Source organism: Anser cygnoides, chromosome 23, assembly GCF_040182565.1.
Source record: "Anser cygnoides isolate HZ-2024a breed goose chromosome 23, Taihu_goose_T2T_genome, whole genome shotgun sequence".
In the NCBI taxonomy this organism is placed as follows: domain Eukaryota; kingdom Metazoa; phylum Chordata; class Aves; order Anseriformes; family Anatidae; genus Anser; species Anser cygnoides.
The window spans coordinates 6,471,523-6,489,411 of record NC_089895.1 but is presented as its reverse complement, the minus strand read 5'-3'; the positions used below and the strand labels follow the sequence as shown (position 1 = coordinate 6,489,411).

The following is a 17,889-nucleotide window of genomic DNA, read 5'->3' as shown; positions in this document are numbered from 1 at the left end:
TTACAATTGCTCTAGGGCAAATTTTAACTGTTTTCCCTTCCTTATTAGATTTCTCATTCATAAAAAAAATGTTAGCTGACTTAGCAGTCACTGTACCACATGGGATTTTAGGTGCTTCTAACCATCTGTACATATTTTTTCCATTTGTCCAATTAATTTGTCTAATTTTATCTCTGTCTAAATAATTAATTATCTGGAACATCAAGACAAACCTTTATCTCAGCACCACTATGGAGAGCCTATTTGCTTAGAAGCAGGGAATACAAGCTCCAGGCTCTCACAAAGTCCATTGCCACTCTCAGCTGGCAGTACTAGCGGAAATCCTTGCTTGATCCTGACACTTTTTCCTAGGCTTGATCCTGAAGGTTCAATCCTTCCAAAAGGTGTCAGCAAAGTTTCCAGATTTGCTCTCTGAATGCAACATATGCAGATTCAGAGCAATAGCACTGTGGGAGTGTGGTCTACGTTAATCAATATGAGCTCTACACTGACAATCTGCCAAGAATCTAAAGCCCCTATATAAAGACTGTTCCCTGTAAGGCATCAAGTGCCCCAAATTTCCATAAATTCAATGGCTGTAGGATTAGAACGTTAACTTGTACAGAGTTGCACCTACCCATAACTTCAATATAGGAATGCAGTACAGGAAGACGACATGACTAGGTCAGCAATTTCTCCATCCTACAGTCTTATCTCTTGGTGCCCAGCTAAGTCCTTTATCAATAGAAAACAGTTGGGAAGCTTCACACTGAAGTTATGATTCTGCAAGATTTAGAATATTATTTGCACGATAAGCTGAGAAATTAGGTCTGAAGTCTCTTCTGTATTTAAGCTGAAAATGGAAAGCTCAGTAAGGTACAGAAGTGGCAAGCTTGGCCTCCTTACACAACATTAACAGTGCAGTTGGATCAATGCAGACTACTTTGCGCTGGCCTACAGAAGCTCCGTGGGTTCATCCCGCAAAAAGCATACAAAACGGAGGAATATGATATGGATTTATACCACCTTTCATTTTCGGTTCATATCTGAAAAAGCTCGATGACCAACAATGTCATTAATAACGTTTTACTTGAAACGTTCAGTCTAATCCACCTGCATGTTCAGGAGTCACCTGCAATTTCCCCATATGAAATCTTTGTCACGCCTCCCTTCCCTACTTACTGCGCTAAGATCATTGACACTTTTACTAGTTGAAAACAAAGAGAAGTGGCATGACGGACTGAAGAAACCTGAGAATCAAACACCTAATTCTTCCTCAGGTTTGCAAGGCCATTTGTAGCAAGTCAGTTCTCCCTTTCTCCTTCCGTAAAGTGGAAATGCACAATACGACTTCTTTTGTTAGAGCTTTACATGGAGCCATATAAAGAGCTGTGTACTACAAGAGGAAACAGTCTACTGGATTATGTTTAGCACCAGAATCAGAAGGGCAGCTTTGTGGTGACCTACTGCGTGACCTACCTTAAGCACGTTTTTGCTCCGTGTCTTTATTCCTTCTCATACCCACCATCAAAAGGAGCTGCCCATTTAAATTGCCTCTGTAAAGAGGATCTCTCCTCACTCAGCAGCAAAAGCAATGAGGTCCCTAGCAGGTATGGCTCGAAAAAATTCAACAGAACTCTACTGTGCCAGAGCAGACAATTTCCACTGAAATTTACTTTACTTAATTTAGAAAGGAGTATAAATGCAGAGAGTGCCACCATTGTCAAAATAGTTTTAAAATATATTTTCAAAGTGAAACAAGACCATCTAATTCAAAACGTCCTAGTTTTAATTGTGTCCTATTGTACCCAATACAGAAGTCAAAGAACTCCAAAAGTTTTGAACAATTTTTTTAGTAGCTTTCTTTCACTTCAAGTTGGAATAAGCTTGTGTTTCAAACTCCTCGAGCCAATTCAGCCTGTGAGCTAGTTCTAATTTCTGACTAGTACCATCAGACAAATGTAAAATTATGTGTGGAAACAGAGTGCTTAGCGGGACTGGATTCTTCAATAATTCTTTGTTTCATATAAAGCCCGCAAAGGGACTCTGCTTCAGCACACACATTCCTATGTTGAAATGCTACTTCACCTAGCAGAACACACAGCTATGTAAGCAAAATGTACCTCTGCATGTGTTTTTTCCTCTTCCAGCCTGACAGACATGCTACATATGAGACACGCTCAAAATAGATTAAATTCATTTCCTACACTGAACAGATACAAATCTACTGACGTCTATTCAAGCAGCACCTGATTACACAAGAAGCCAGTTTTGTCCACGGTAGCCTAAGAAATGCAAGTTCAAATAGGTAGGGCCAATCCTCTGTTTGTGTAACAGTTTAAGCCTGCCATCAGAGAATGCTTTGGGTTGGAAGGGACCTTAAAGATCATCTAACTCCAACCCCAAAGCACTCCTTGAAATCAAGCGATCAGCTCTGCTGTAACAAAGGAGGCCCAGTGAGCGCCTGCTGCCTTCTCTTCCTAGTCCAGCAAATTCTTTCATCTAACCTGATAATCTGTCCGGTTGGCTCAACAACTTCACACAGATGCTTTGCCATTTTTGCCCATTGCTTTTCCTTACATCATTTATTAACAAGGTCCCTGAAATTCCTCTGGAGGTATGTCAGGCCACAGATCCTTTTCTCATTTCATTTCAATTCTAGGAAAAGCAAGCAAGTAAAATTGCTTCTAAAAAAGATTCAGCTACTATTCCTGACTGTGTTTGCACAGCCATCGATCAATAACTGAGTAACTAGGTCTGCCTGCCTTGATCTCAGCGACGGGCTGAGATTGTTTGCCCTGGCCTCAGTCACCTGATTGAACAACTGTCCCGATCCTTGCTAATGGATTCCATTGCTACATAGTTTAAGCAAATAGGAACACCACCAGTTTTTGCAACTTCAGAATGTTATTTGAAAGCACTTCACCTGCACTACAAACACTTCCCCATACCTCCATGTTGCCCTCGTTTTCCAGTGCTATACATTGCAGTGCTGGCTTCCATGCAAAGCGCCCATGAAGCTGTCTAAACAAATACACAGGCAGAAAATCTGAAGCAGAGCATTTCCACCTGTTGAATCTCTCCAAAGCTGACACTGGTAATGACCATCACCTCCTAACGTGCGGGTTGCACCTCCAGAAGACAGTGCCAAGGAAACATTACAAGTGGAAATCAGAACACAACTCGGAAAGGCTCAGCGACAACTGCAGAGTAGAAGTCAACGGCCAGTTAGGATCACTATTAGCATGCTAGAAGGAGGGGACAGGGAGGGAACTAAGACCAAATTAGCTGTGGTTTACTAGCAAGGGAGGTCATTTCTGAAAAAAGAACAGGATCCCAGTGGGAAAAACAGTACAGGAGATATATCAGTAATAGGGCCAATCATGAAATAAAGGGCCTGCAAATATTTCACAGAAGAACATAGTAGAAGGGGAGCTAAGGTGCAAAATTACACTGGCATACTAAGAGTACACGGTCTCTAGAAACGTGACAGTGGCACAGGGCTGGTGGTGGTCAACTGACTCCGAAGGATTGCTAAACAGAACACAAGTCAAACAATGGCACGCAGTTCACACGAAGTTATGCTTTGCGTTTATGTTGTCAGCGGCTGAGCACAAAGGCCTCTGCAGCCCAGCTGAGAGGTTGTGTGGCTGATGCTCTCTAGCAAGTTGAAGGTTGCCAGCTCTACCTTGTGAAAATCCCCCCAGATACTGTGCAGAGATCTGTATCACTAAGCCTAAGATTGTTCTGTGGGATTGTTTCATAGCCTGTGGCCACAATACATGTCCACAACTCCAAGTTACCCACCTCTATAACAGAAGGGATGCATGCAAAATGCCTTGCGTGAACGGGCTTTGCTCACAACAGCTCTTGAACTGTTTGGGAAAGTGTTAGTTGGCCCAGCTAAAAATGTGCAAGAGCTCTTTCAACAATATATCGATGTACAATGAAGTTCCGGAGCCCAGAAACCTTTCCTTAAGCTGTTAATTTGCCAACATACCTGTAGCCTGTGATTAGGAGCTGGACTCGATGACCCTTATGGGTCCCTTCCAACTCGGGATATTCTATGATTGTATGATTTCTTTCTGTACTGCTTGCCGAAGCTTTAAGTTTGGAAGCCATTATGCATACTGACAGTTTCCTGTTGACACAAGTAGTCAGAAGAGGGGAAACATCTGTAGATGTTGCTTTAGCTTAAGGGCTATCACTGTGCAGCCTGGACAGACAGAACTATTCCTCTAAGGGAAACCTTTGGTGCCAATCTGCTTGACGTGGCTTGGCTCGAAGCAGAGGACTGGGCCTGAAACTGTCACAGACATCTTACAGCATTCCACAAAACCTTTAAAGAAGTACTGGAAACAGGAAAAGTACAGATTTACTGGGAGAACAATGAAGTGGGTTCTGAGTATGGAAGGCAAGGTAGTGTATTTCCACTTCCAAGTAGAGTTTATTTACCAGCTCAGCGAGGAAGCACCTGGTAGAATACGATCTATAACCTCCATCTAAGAACTTCAGCAAGTCCTCCAACAGGGTTTCACAGCACCTACAAAAGTTAAACCGTACTGACAAACAAACTGAGGCAAAAGAAAGAAACTAAGTAGGTCTATCAAAAGTATATAAGGTCTGGATGGAAGCACAGATTTCCTGTGCTTTTAACCTGTCGTGAGTTCACTGCCTCATCAAGCCCACACATGAGATGGAAACCCATCAAGGATCATTGTGCAAGAAGGAAGATATGAGAATGGCAAGAAACATTCACCCGGCAACTCATTAAGCCACAACTCAGAACAGGAAGTTTCAGTCAAATTTTCAATTCCCACACCAGGTTAAATCAATCTAAATCAAATACACTTAAAAGAAAAAAACCTTGAATGGAAAAAACAGTCTCTTTATGCCACCCACTATCAGCAAGTTTATTGTTCTTGCTCAAAAACTATTTCCCATTTAAAAGTTACGTGAATTTAGAAATCCAAGCAGTGGATTGTTTTCTCTTTTTGAATTTCAACACAGGAAAATGGAGTATTTTGTAGAGTTAACTAAGCTAAGAAACGGTTGAGATAGCCAGTACTGGATTAAAATCAATTCATGGTGGTAGCATAATGCTAAAGAATCCCACACTTTTAAGCATTTTTAACATTTTCAAATGTCTTACATCAGGCCTTATATTCCATTTTCTTTCTCTCTTAGAAACTCACTTCTCTTTTCCACAATAACTTTGGGAACAGGCCTATGTGTCTTGACATCAAAGGTTTTTGCAGATCTTTTCAGCACAGAAATGGATGGAATGTATCACATACAGCATCCCCGTCCTGTTTCTGACGTTGGCCATGACTAGCTGCTTCATACAAAGGTTGAAGACACTTCAGGAGGCACCAATCCAAACTGCAAGTCCCTCCTTCACCAGCAAGAGTTAAAAGGGTTCCCTTGTTGTCTCTGGGATGCTGCTGCATTTTATTTTAAAGACTCTTACTATAACCAAGCTGGGTGTTTTTGCTAGCTATACAAACATCCCAGCCTTTTCTGAATCCTGCCACACTCTCAACTGTATATCCAGCAGTACACAGTTTTATACGTACATGTAAATAAAATTTTTAGATAGAGCACAAATATATATTTATCTGAAAAAATAATTCAATACGTATGTACTTGTGCTTTATATATTATCTATATAAAAAACGGTGGTTCATGTCATAAGCTCAAGTCTCTGATTCCACATAGAAAGGGAGCTGGTGCGCGATGGGTCCATTTCTCCAATTCTCTTTTTCTGTGCATTTATTACCAACGAAGGATATCAGACATGACAGCCCTGGAGGTGGAAGCCCTTTGTCTACACAGCTGGTCCAGTTCTGTCAGCAAGAAGGCAGGACTTCACTTCAGCTGTGTTTCAATCCACAATGCCTCAAGAAACTACCAAGAACCACCAGTAAAAAGCATGCGAATAAGAAATTAAGACTGACCAGTCAAAGTCCTTTATGAGAACACTTTCTGAGAGCTACCAAGGAAAACAATTAGGACCAATTGCATTCCTTATTTAGGTGGAACACATCTGAGACCATGGAACTGCTTATTTATGGGTGGCTTAAAAATAACCCTATAGAAAGCAACCATTAAATTGCTACTAGTACACACTAGATTCGAAATAGCAATTAAGGTTTCTCATTTCATTTGCAAGGCACTGAGCACACCAGTCCTCACCAAAAGCAAGCTTACAAAAGCTCGGACAAGAAAAGGATTACTGACATACATATTAAAATGTCAACAAAGTATGTTGTGCACGCTGCTCCCTAGAGTGATTTCATTTTATTTTTTCCGCTAGCAGCAATTCCACAAGTGCATACGAGTCAGAAAAAGAAGTCAAATGGAAGCAGTTGTGAAACTGCTCCATCTACTTTTATCATCCACACAGAAAAATGCACAAAAAGAATAGTAGGCATACACTGGAAAAAAATATATTAAGTCCTAAACTTTTCTTTTTTTCCTAGTTTTTAAGGATGGAGTACCTTCTGAATGTGTAAATTCTATGGAAGCACTGTCTCTTTAAAGTTGGAATGTGTTTTGTTGTGTTTTTTGTTGTTTTTTTTAAACCACAAGAAAAAGTGCAGTTTCCCAGGTTTTTACTGGAAAAGTTTTCTTGGGAAAATATTCATTTCCAAAGCGTTGTTTTTACACTTTCGGTTCACTGGTCATATGACTCTTAAAATGCTTTAATAGTGTTTTTACTCCATGAATGTTTCCAATAATTTAATCCATTCTATTTCCTACAGTATCTCCTTTTAAGGACATCTATATCGATAATGCTTCTGACATTTTGTAATCCAAATAATTTCATTTTTAGATTTTCTTCTCAGTTGGGACATTCAACACAAGACTAATTGTTTATTCCTTCATCTCAGAGTTTTCTGAAAATGGTACTGCACAATAAAACCCAATCAATAACCCAATAAACATTAGAGACATGAAGAATTTCACACAGCATTTTAAGTTCCTGAAACTTTCCTTTCTAATGAGGTTAGTAATCATCTGCTACGTTTTCCAAGACCATATATATATGTTTTGTGTACACCTGCCCTGCAGAGATTTTTTCTTTATATTTATTTTACTAAAATGGGAGTTCTGTGTCCTGTGACAGGCTGTAAATACGTACCCATAATCAACTGTTATTACATATGGCACTCAATAAATACCCTAAAAGTATCTATTTATAACAGTAAACTATCGAAAAACCTTAGCATTTTAATAAGCTTGCAGAAATCTTTATCAAAAACTGCATGTGGTCTTCTGCAGAGGAGATACATTGTTCAACTCAATTGTTCCCAAACTTCTGTGCTTTTTTGCTGCAATCAAATATGTCTCAAATACTATTGGAATTCAGGAGCTAATACACTTTATGGTTTCACAGACTGATTTGGGAACTATTAGTTCATCACTTCAAAATGTAATTCCTCCTATCTACACAAAGACAAAAATCAGGCCTCCTTTGCTGTCTTTTCTGATGCTCCATTTATAGTATAAGCTACCAAAATAGCTTTAACATGTCTGTTGTACTTGGTCCTTATTTAGAATGTTCTGACTGTAAATTGTTGTCAATTGTTAAATTCAGTAAGAGTGATATCTAGTCATGTCACATAAGATCTGGTCTTTTTTGTGCAAGGTATAAGAGTGCCATTAAGCAGTCTTTCTGCTGATGAGTTCGCAAAGTGTGGGAGTGATGTAGAGATGCAGTGACTCATGTGATGTCAGTCAAAAGGCCAGCTTCAGAACCAGCGACAAAAGCAAGTTTCTCGAAGCCAAGACCAGACTCATTGTACTTTTCTGCTTCCACATCACATTAAAACACAACTGTAGCCTAACTAGAAACATCTGGCTTTAATGCAGCATTTGCAATTATTGATACTTAAACTAAAGACACATTCTAAGACGGTCAAAGAAAATTTTGGTAGGCCTATCACCTATTGTCCTCACAAAGGTCCTTTGCTTAATACCGAGTGAGGGAAGTGGTGAAGCTGCTTCTTAGCTGTTTATAAAGGAAACCAGAAGATACTTTGACAAGATGCTATCTTCTTTCCTTCCTCTCACTGTATTCACTGTTCAACAGGGGAATTTTAGCTTTTGTTCCCTGTCCTATACAGTAGTCAAAAGCTCTAAAGGGGGGACCTCTCTAGCACACAAGATGAAACGAACACTCATTAATTCTCTTGTTCTTTGTAAGATTAGAGATACTTCAATGACACATCCAATATCTATCTGATGAAAATTGTTACCAGAATGTTTCAATATCAATCTCTCTCTCTCTTTCTCTGTAAATAAGTTACAGAAAGAAGCCAACTGACAGCACTTGACAACATGGAGCATGGTGCCAGAACACAAACCAATAAAGTTTCCTCTTGAATGTGACAAAACACTTATTTTAAGCATACTGAGACAATAAAGTGCTGATTAATAAGTAGCATGTTCTTGTATGAAACTTATGAGCGTGTAGTGTTCTGCTTAACAGAGAAGATGCTGAAGGTATGCAATCACAAGTACAAAACTAGCTCCACATAGCTGTATTGAAAGTTAGCTCTGAACACACATTAATTCCAGTAACAGCGTATCTTCAGCTACGTGCAGGATTGACCCAATGTCGTTGACATATTTTTATGAACTCATTAAGAATAAATACACGTGTAAGGTTTCTCAGACATATCTACATAGTCTACAGTCACGTCTTTGACTGCTGCCTTATCTGGGTACAAATGAGTGTATTGATTATTCAGGGACTGCTACTGAGTGATTATTTCAGACTTAGCTAGGAATTATGAGGCTCTATTAGCATCATATCACACGTAATTGCACGTTAATACAATGTTCTGTAGAAATTAACATGGAGAGAGCTGAAAATAATACTCACCCACAGAGTCTAAAAATAAGCACCAAAATTTCCCCTCCTCGCTTCTTTCTGATTCTTGTTTCCCCTCAGGTGATGGTAGAATTCTTCTTTCCGGCTCTCCTGAAACACATCATGTGCTCTGGGTCACAGACTGTTCTGAGAAACCTTGGTTATGCAGGCTTACACTTTTGGGATGTACTGTGTGATGCAAATTAAGGGTCTTTTTATTAGACCAGAATAACCAACACAACACACCAGTTTAACATGACCTCCAAGAAACACATTTAAGTACACACAAATAAGAAGCATAGGCACAAGAGTGGTATGCACTAATTACAGTAAATGTGTTTTCAGCTGCACTACCATGAAGAAATATACTACTTTAGAGTATTCTTGGTGTGACAGACTCTGTTTAGTTCAGACCTGCAGCTCAGCCCATTTCAGACTTCTAAAAACAAGCCAATTAAAGTACCAGAAGCTTATTGAATATTGATTGTTTCAGGCAATCCAATGTAATGATTTGTTTTACACAAACATAGGAATTGTGAGAACAAAGGGTTCTTAAAATCAGTAAAAAGGATACTAATTTTGGAGGAGCAGAAACTATTTGCAGTCCCTGCTGAGTGGACAAGCTTTCCCACAGGATGACAAATGGAGAAGAGTCCAGATGGAACTATGTGATGATGAGGAGTAACAATCCTACAGAGTTTGGGGGCAATTTGATACTTTTGTAGTACTGATATGTCCTCAGGCATACACTTTATGAACTAGTATATTCTCCAAAAACACCTTATGAGGCAAATATAACGAGCTTCCATCCCGCAGAAATAAAAAGCAGGGTCATAGGTGTAAACATGGATGGAGCTGGTTCTAGAAGGGGGATGAAAAAGCTGGAGATCTGGGATCGTGCTCCAGACTCACTACTTCTGCAGTATTTAATTTAGAGGTTTTGCTGGAGGGAGGGGAGAAGAATCAATTTTTCATTACACGTTATGCATATATGCATGCAGTCCCTGACATAAAGCTTTCCCAACCAGGTCTAAGACCTACCTCAGTGCACGCAGTAAAACTCCTCGTGCCTACAGGACTGAAGCAGAACTCCATGGTGATGATTTTCTGCATGGAGGGCACACCGCACCCCATAGGAAGAATGTCACGCTGCCAGATGCATGCTCCATTACATTCTTCTAGTCCTGAAGGAAAAACACTTTACGTTCAGCATATATAATATTCCTGTTAATGTGAGACAGGAGACTGGCAATACGCCACTAACAGAGCCAAGAGATGGAAAAAACAGCGAGCTAGTAGAGCCTCCCAATCTGAAGCAGACAGACCTATTGTAAGTTGTCTCCATCCTTGGGGCTGGATGGTCCAGGCTGATTTATGAGCACAATATTTACAACTAACACACATGAAATACATTATGGGTAGAAATAAATCTCCTAACATGCAGAGAGAACAGTTAAGATAAAAGAATGCATATGGTAAACTAGGTGAATGTTTGTCATTAGAAGTGTGGTACTAAAGCCAGAGCACGTCTTTGGGGCAAAGGATACTGTACGTTTGCACTAATGTTTATCAATACTCGGGAAGACATGAGACGTTAGGCAGACTTCTCCTTTTTTTTTTTTTCCTAGTGAATTCAAAGCTGATGAAAGACACTGTGTTGAAAGCCTCTGGGAGTAAAACGCTGCTTTAAAGGAAGGTTAGCCTTGTGCCTAATCAAAGACCCAGAGAAAAACAGGCCAGAGTTCAGGTCCCAGGTCTTGCATTATCTCAGGCAACATCCTTAATTTCTGTGCACCTGTTTTCCACCTCATAAACAGGTGTAAGTATGAAAGATGATAAGAATGGACTACTTTGAGACCAGAAGGGATCCCTGTAATTAAGTACTCTGGCTTACCGCATCACACTATAGGCAGTAGAAATTCCCTGACTTAATTTCTAGATGAAATCATTACTGATGGGTAAGCTTGTCAGAGAAATGACCATCCCTTACTATATAACGCAACTAGAAAATGGGGATGTCAATCCTAGTTTCATTATAATTTAAAAAAAAAAAAAAAAAAACGAAAGAACTGATGACAATTTCCTGCTGATCTCTGCTCTTTTGAACCTTGTACAGCAGACTTCTTTAAGCAGGCTCCCCTAAATCTTTCTTGGTTTTAGGGGGAATGTGAGACAGCTCTGTCACTTAAAGTCATCTATATTTGGCATTTCTGCCTACAAAGCTCCATTTATGACAGATCTTAGATCATCATGTCCAGCCAATCCAATTGGGCCAAAACAGTTGCTTGTAATGCCCTGGATTCAGCTCTTCCTTTGACACTACGGCTTAATAGAGCCAAATTTTTTGGAGCTCTTCATGATGTTGTTTCTTGCCCAGTAGGATCCAACAGAAGCTAACCAGCTCGCTTTATGCAGGCTAGAGAACAGCCACAGAGAGCTGTGAAGCTGCTACTCTTCCTCACAATCAACCTTCAATGTTACCTACTAATAAAATAGCTAATTACAATATGGTAGGACTTACTAATGAAGAACAGGATAATAATGGAACCGCTTGTACAAGACAGTAGTTATTCTGCTAACTAAACACACCTCCTGTCCAAAAGCAGCAGCATGACCTGTTGTTGCACCTACTACACATCCTCTTGCACAGTATTTTCCACTGATTAAAAAGAAGCTAACGAATTTATACCAGATCAGCACAGATGAACTGAAGGAATGGCAAAGCAGATTTGGGGAACAGGAGATGTCAGCTGGGGAAAATACTCCAAAAGCAGCCTAACTCCAAGCTTACTCGTGAAAAGAACAGTAGCATGAAGCTGCGGTTTGACAGCAACATTGCTTGGATGTGACAGGAATGCATCATCTTTTGTTGTTGTCTTTTTTTTCCTTTTTTTTTTTTTTACTTGAAGTAGTCTAAACGGTTTTGATTTACAGATGCTGGGAGCTGCAATGTGACAGCAAAGGCAAAAACCTACTTTAACATCTTTAACTAGGTGTCACAGTCCTGTTACTACAAGATATAATCCAAGCAGAATGACCTTTCACATTGACAATGTCACAAGATAGTTTCAGTTCACTGGGCATAAAACAATGTAAATAAACCAAGCTCAGGTCAGCCTGAGTCTGATACAATTAAATAAGTGACATCTGGAAAAGAGAAACTATAGCTCTACTGTATTGTACTGTCAGGTCTCCTAAATGAGTCCCAGTTTGTATTTCTTTTATCGAGTCAAGCTCTAATGAAGGAGATGAGAACAAGTATGAAAAAGGACAGAATTTAGGAAGGGGAGCGGGGACATCCTATGTATTCCCAAGAGCTTTTTGTAATGCAGCATAACTACCACAACTCTAGACTGCAATCAGAATACACTGTGCTCAGTGAGAATATTCATGGATTGGATTCTTGGTTTGGATTATACCTTCAGATTTAATAGATTTGCATTCTAAAACACTACCTAGTACTTCAGAAAAAAAAAATCACAGAACTAACTGAACCTATTATCCACATTTGTTTGAGCAAGAAATATTCTTTCGTTCAATAACACATTCTCTTTAAAGTTGATTTTATACACCATTCCAGTTACGGATACCAGCACACCACATTAACTAGCACTGGCATTTTTGCCCCACTGTTTTGTGGTTTCATGCCTGTAAAAGAAGACATGTGATCTTCTGTAATTACTACAGCTATTACTTATGGATTTTTTTTTGTGGAGCCCTTAAGTACATTGATTTCAGATGAAGGAATGATGCAGAGCAAACAGGAAGAATCCAAAGTGCTATAGGCTACAATACTGTGAGACACACTTAAAAAAGAAAGATAGAAATGCGAAAACCTCAAGCCATTTTTGATCCCAAATTCAGAGCCGAAGTCCTTTAAAGTGTGGGGAGATTATACAACTCCCTCAACAGAATTCGAGGCTGGGCCACAGAATCCAGGGCTTCATGCCATCAAACCTAATCTTTGTTTGAGATCTGAAACATTCTCTCCAACAGTTTTCAGTCACATTGCAAAATTGTAGAGGAAGATGAAAGGCAGATTCTCCCCGCCTCTCTTACACTAACCCCAGGGCCTAAAACATCAGGACTTGATTTAACCAGACACACACTGGGCCAGAAAAATGATGAGTGATACCAGGACATGACTGAGACACAGAAGACTTCATCTGATTCACGGTTTTCCAACACAGTCATTGGATCATCTCAGAACCTTGGGCAGATTGTGCCCAAATTAGCCAGCCAAAAAGCATCCCCTCGCTGGCCGAAACAACAGCAGAGTCAGCAGTCTCCGTCAGTCAAAAATGTTTCTTCACAGGGGAGAAGCACGCTCGTTACCAAATAAAGAGCAACTTCACAGCTTCAAATGGGCAACAAACATCTCAAGAAGCTAGGCCCTCGTGGGCCTTCTCCCTCGCCGAGCCACTACTAACAAAAAGCCCTCTGGGCTGCCGGCTCAGCAGCAGAACCCTCCCCAGCGTCTCTCCTCCACCAAACTTACTGTCCCACCCTGTAGCGCATAAAGGCTGGGCCAGGCAAAGTCTGCTGGCTCCCAAACTGGCTTCCTAAACTTCCGTTGAACCAAGAGTAGGACAAATCTCCACAGGAGGATTAGGCAGGGAGATCATAACCCTTACAGCCTGACATCTGCCGACCATTCTCCGTGAAGGAGAGATGTGTTCCAGCATCTGGAAATCACTACCTGATTAATTCTTTGTCCGAGGTAGCACGGCACAGATTACAGCTGCTAGCTCCCTTGGTTCCTGGCTGCGTAGGAAAAACAAGACTTTTCTTTCTGAGAAACAAGGAAGAGGATATAATAGTTTGTTCTAGTTCTAGTGACACCATTCCCTTGCTTCTTCGTTCTTTTATGTCAGCACGACCCCTCAATAATTGGGCCTGATCTAAGGAAGAACTGAGCGTTTGAGCTATAGTCTAAAACATTTCTCCCCGATCTCCCTCAGCTTCAGTTCCCCAAACAAAAAATGAGGTCAGTGAGTGACTTTTCCATATAAGCTGTGCAACCTGCCTTGTTCATAAACTCTTTGCATTCTACATAGTGTCTACACGTAAACCCTATTGCAATGAGGCAAGAATCTCAGCCTGAGCCTCCAAGTACAATCTTAACACAAATTAAAGTGGTAATGTCAGAGAATTATTTATTTGTGTACAACTGCAGTAGTGTAACAAGAGTGCCGTCGTTACTTTGAGTGGGAATTGTGCAAGCTTCTTGTCAATTTGGTTCAGGCTGTCTAAACCGAAGCCAAACGACTCTTACCATCTTTAGCCGCGGACGATAACGATGACTGCACGCACCATTTTCTGTACGTTTACTTTCGTCCATCGGCCAAGAGCAAAGCAGCCTTCCTTCAGCACACCTCCTGCAAAGAGGACACGGGAAGGAAAACGAACGAACAAAAACAAAAGGAAAAAAAAACACCATCATTTGCAACATCTTTTTGTGCAATAGTAACAGCCTTTTGGTGCCATCATCAGCCATGGCATTTCATTCACACAGAACACTTGTGGGCACATCACATATGCTTTTCCACTCAACGTATTTTTAAATGTTTCCCAGGCAACTGTTTCAATACAATATGCCTCCTTGGCAACCCGGTACCCACAAATGCCATGCCACTCTCCCTCTTTTTAGTCCTCTTTTTAGGTCTTCTCATCTTGGCATATAAAAATCCCGTGGCTTGATTTTCGATATACAGCCACGCAGGTACTGATCTGTCCTTACACGTGAAAAGGGAAGGCTGAATGGAAAAGATGAGTTGTGCTCTCGACTCTGGACATTATCATACGCAAGCCCTGGTAAGCTACCAGAGGAAGCGGGTTTCGAAGCTTCTCACTGAAACGACTACGTCACCTACCACTAAAATTAGGGAGAGCTTACAAAACCGTCTCCATTCATCTGACTTTCTCTGGAACACCAACGAGCCTTCTCAAAGTGAAACTGCGTGTCATCTTTAGTCTCCTGACCATGCTAAAGGAAGTATTACGCAGCATTCGTAATTCTGTGGCTTGAATTGTAATATATCAATGAAAATAATCAGATTTTCCCATTTCACTACAGCTAGAGAAATATGACTGAGTTACTCTTTCCAATGCCACATTTGCTGCTGCTCCGCTGTAGCGGAGATAACCCTGGCAAGTCCTTTTGCTGCAGAAGCTTTCACCGATGCTCTACTATACATACTTCAGTCTCCCTTATAATATCTTTAGGGACATTTTCCTTTACAGCATTTAGCAGAATGGACACACTGATTCTTGAGTAAAGCCACAGAATATTTGACAAGAACAAAAAATTGCCAACATATACTCCCAAACCAAGCATGGGTTAGATCAAGGAATCAAAACACAACAATGTTCAGTTTTCTAGCAAAGCAACATTTATCCTTAACGATCTCCTCTGATCCTGGAGCTATCACCACAGAACCAAAAACAGTTTAGAAGGACCAAAACTATCTGATACCATCAGTCACTATAAAAAAGTTTTAATAAAACTGCATACGATTTAGCCTCAAAGTGGTACGTTAAAATATATGTATATTTATATATATATTTTTATATATAGTTCATGCATGCAATTACATCAGGCTCTGAGAGGAACCTAGCAGAAACTATGGCATCTCTTCTTCATTGATTACTCCATAACAACAGCTGAAAATTACAATTTTTCCAGGCTATAAAATGCCTAACACTCCAAATTCTACACCGGCAGCAAAAATCTCATCCCTGTCTGTGAGTTGTTGTATCTGTAATAGAGACCCTGCATTACCAAGCTTTCTAATTCTTCCCAAATGCAGGAGCTCTCATTCAATGTTGCAGCTGTTGGGTAGGAAATCAGAAATAGCAGAAGGCGGATTAGTTGATAATGTACCAGTTCTTCCCCAGCAAATGCTGCCACCTGCGTTTTACACTCTCCTCTTTCCCTCAGCCCAGGAAAAGATCACTTGGTTTGTTTGGCAGGCAATTTATAGGTTTTAATGATCGTGGAATTGCAAAAGGATTAGAATTTGTTATAATAGCCCCTTCTTCCTGAGAGCAAAAGTTAAAACTGAGGCCCAATTTACAGCAAAAACCAGGGAACATGTAAGCAAAGATTAAGCGTGTGCAGCTTGATGAGGCTCTACAGGGAGTAGATAACTACACATGCTGGCACTCCATTTACAAGGAAATCCCTAAAGATAATCTGTAGAAGCATTCTAGCCTCCAAAAGCTCAAATCCTTTGACCATTGGCTAAAACCCAGTCAAGGCTGCTGATGATAAAGACTACTCTTTGCATTTTTATGAGAAATTTTTTCTAAGATTGCAAAACATTATCATTATTAAATTCAGCAAGACCCAAAATCAAGTGAGAAGCAATTGGATTTCCATGTCAGAGGAGGAAACAATAGAAATGATCTTGTCCAACATGGCAGAACCGAGAACAGGTCCTGTTCTACACTTCACCTTCCTGCTACAGTAAGTACATTATTAATTCTGAACAGATGCAGAGTAAAAATACTGAGTACAGACAATGGACAGACATTTCTAGAACACTAGTTTAATATCTACAGTAGTTACAGCAACAGATAGAACAAGAATGACAACATTAATTAATGTGCCTGCCTTCAAAGGCTGTAATAGGTATGTATTAAACAGACAACAATTAAAAAATCTTACTGTACCAAGTTTTTGGTCAAATCCACAAAATAATCAAAAACTACAAGCTACAGTTGCTACGGATGCAAGTTTTTTTTTTTTTCTTTTGCTTTTACAATCATTGGCTACAGTAATAATTTTCACTGTTCGTTTTATTATATTCTTTCACTTGTGGCCCTTTTTGTACAATAACCGATTTTTTAGTCTCATCCATAATAAAGCTTTTGCAAATGTTATAATGCATGAGTCATAGTACTAACAGTAACACACTGCAACACCTTCAGCATGAAAAACAGACAACACTTCGGATGTCTCTTTTTGGAAAAGTCACATCTAACAGAACAAACCTGTTAGTACAATGCATGATTTAGGAGCAGAGGCCGTCAAACTAGCATGCATGGGGTCGTAAGATGTATAAAACACTAACACAAACATCTCAGGAGCAAGGGAAGAAACCCTGTGGCTTAAGCAATCCTTAGCATAGATACACACACCTAGAAATATGTACAAATCCCTGCAGAAATGAGCTCAGTCAAAAAAAAAAAAAAAGCTTTCACTGCCCCTCAGATTTTTTTAAAGCAAGGTTTCCATATTGTTTGCTGCCGCCAAGTGGCGATTATCAGTGGTGTGACGTGAATTACAGCACAGTCACCAAGGCCAGCAAGTAAAAGCAAAACAAAACAAAATATTTTTTGTTTTGTCTTCTTCAATTAGGATCTGCTGTTGTGAAATCAGATCTGAACTCTCCCTCCGTTATGGAAAAGGAACGTGGCCTTATCTGGGCCTAGGAAGTTTTACAAAAAAGATTGCTGTGTACCTGCTCCCCCCTACAAGGGCCTACTATCAGAAAAACTGGGATGTTTGTTTCCTCATACTACAATTATTCTCATAACGATCATGAAGAATTTAATCAGCAGTTACTTTCTGACCCTTTTACCTGTTGGGGAACGGAGAAAGGCGCTGACAGACTACTCCCTGCCGGCTGCATTCCGAAAGGCTCCAGCCTGATTAGCGCGTCTATCAACTTCAAAAACTACCAGTTATGGCTCAGCTCTTACACGTGTTTTATTTCAAGTCATCCAGCGACATTCCTGCCAGAAAAGACAAGCAGCGTCACTTCTCCCGAAGGAACTAGATCAGAGACGCATTCCCAATCTACTTTACTTTTTGAATTAGCATATTTTGGCTTCAGCCACGTACCAACAGCTCTTTGGTGTCGGTACAACAATTATTTGATGGTGAGGAACACCGCCGAGCCCACAGCCATTTTGTGGGGCTCGTCCCAAGCCCCATTTCCCTCATTCCCGCCAGGCCTGAGCACGCTGCGTTCGCGGACGGGCCTCGTCCAGCGCCCCCCATCTCCAAAACACTACTCCCGTATAAA

At 40.3% G+C, this 17,889-nt stretch overlaps 1 protein-coding gene across 1 annotated transcript in view; it reads right to left on the bottom strand.

Moving 5' to 3' along the window:
* SKI (SKI proto-oncogene) overlaps positions 1-17,889 on the bottom strand; it is a 136,331-nt gene that overhangs the window by 118,280 nt on the left and 162 nt on the right. The window contains exons 2-5 of the mRNA XM_013194725.3: positions 17,443-17,596; positions 14,133-14,235; positions 9,899-10,041; positions 8,870-8,968 (exon numbers count right to left, since the gene is read on the bottom strand). The gene's annotated coding sequence lies outside the window, so the exon portion shown is untranslated. The remainder of the gene's footprint in view (positions 1-8,869; positions 8,969-9,898; positions 10,042-14,132; positions 14,236-17,442; positions 17,597-17,889) is intronic.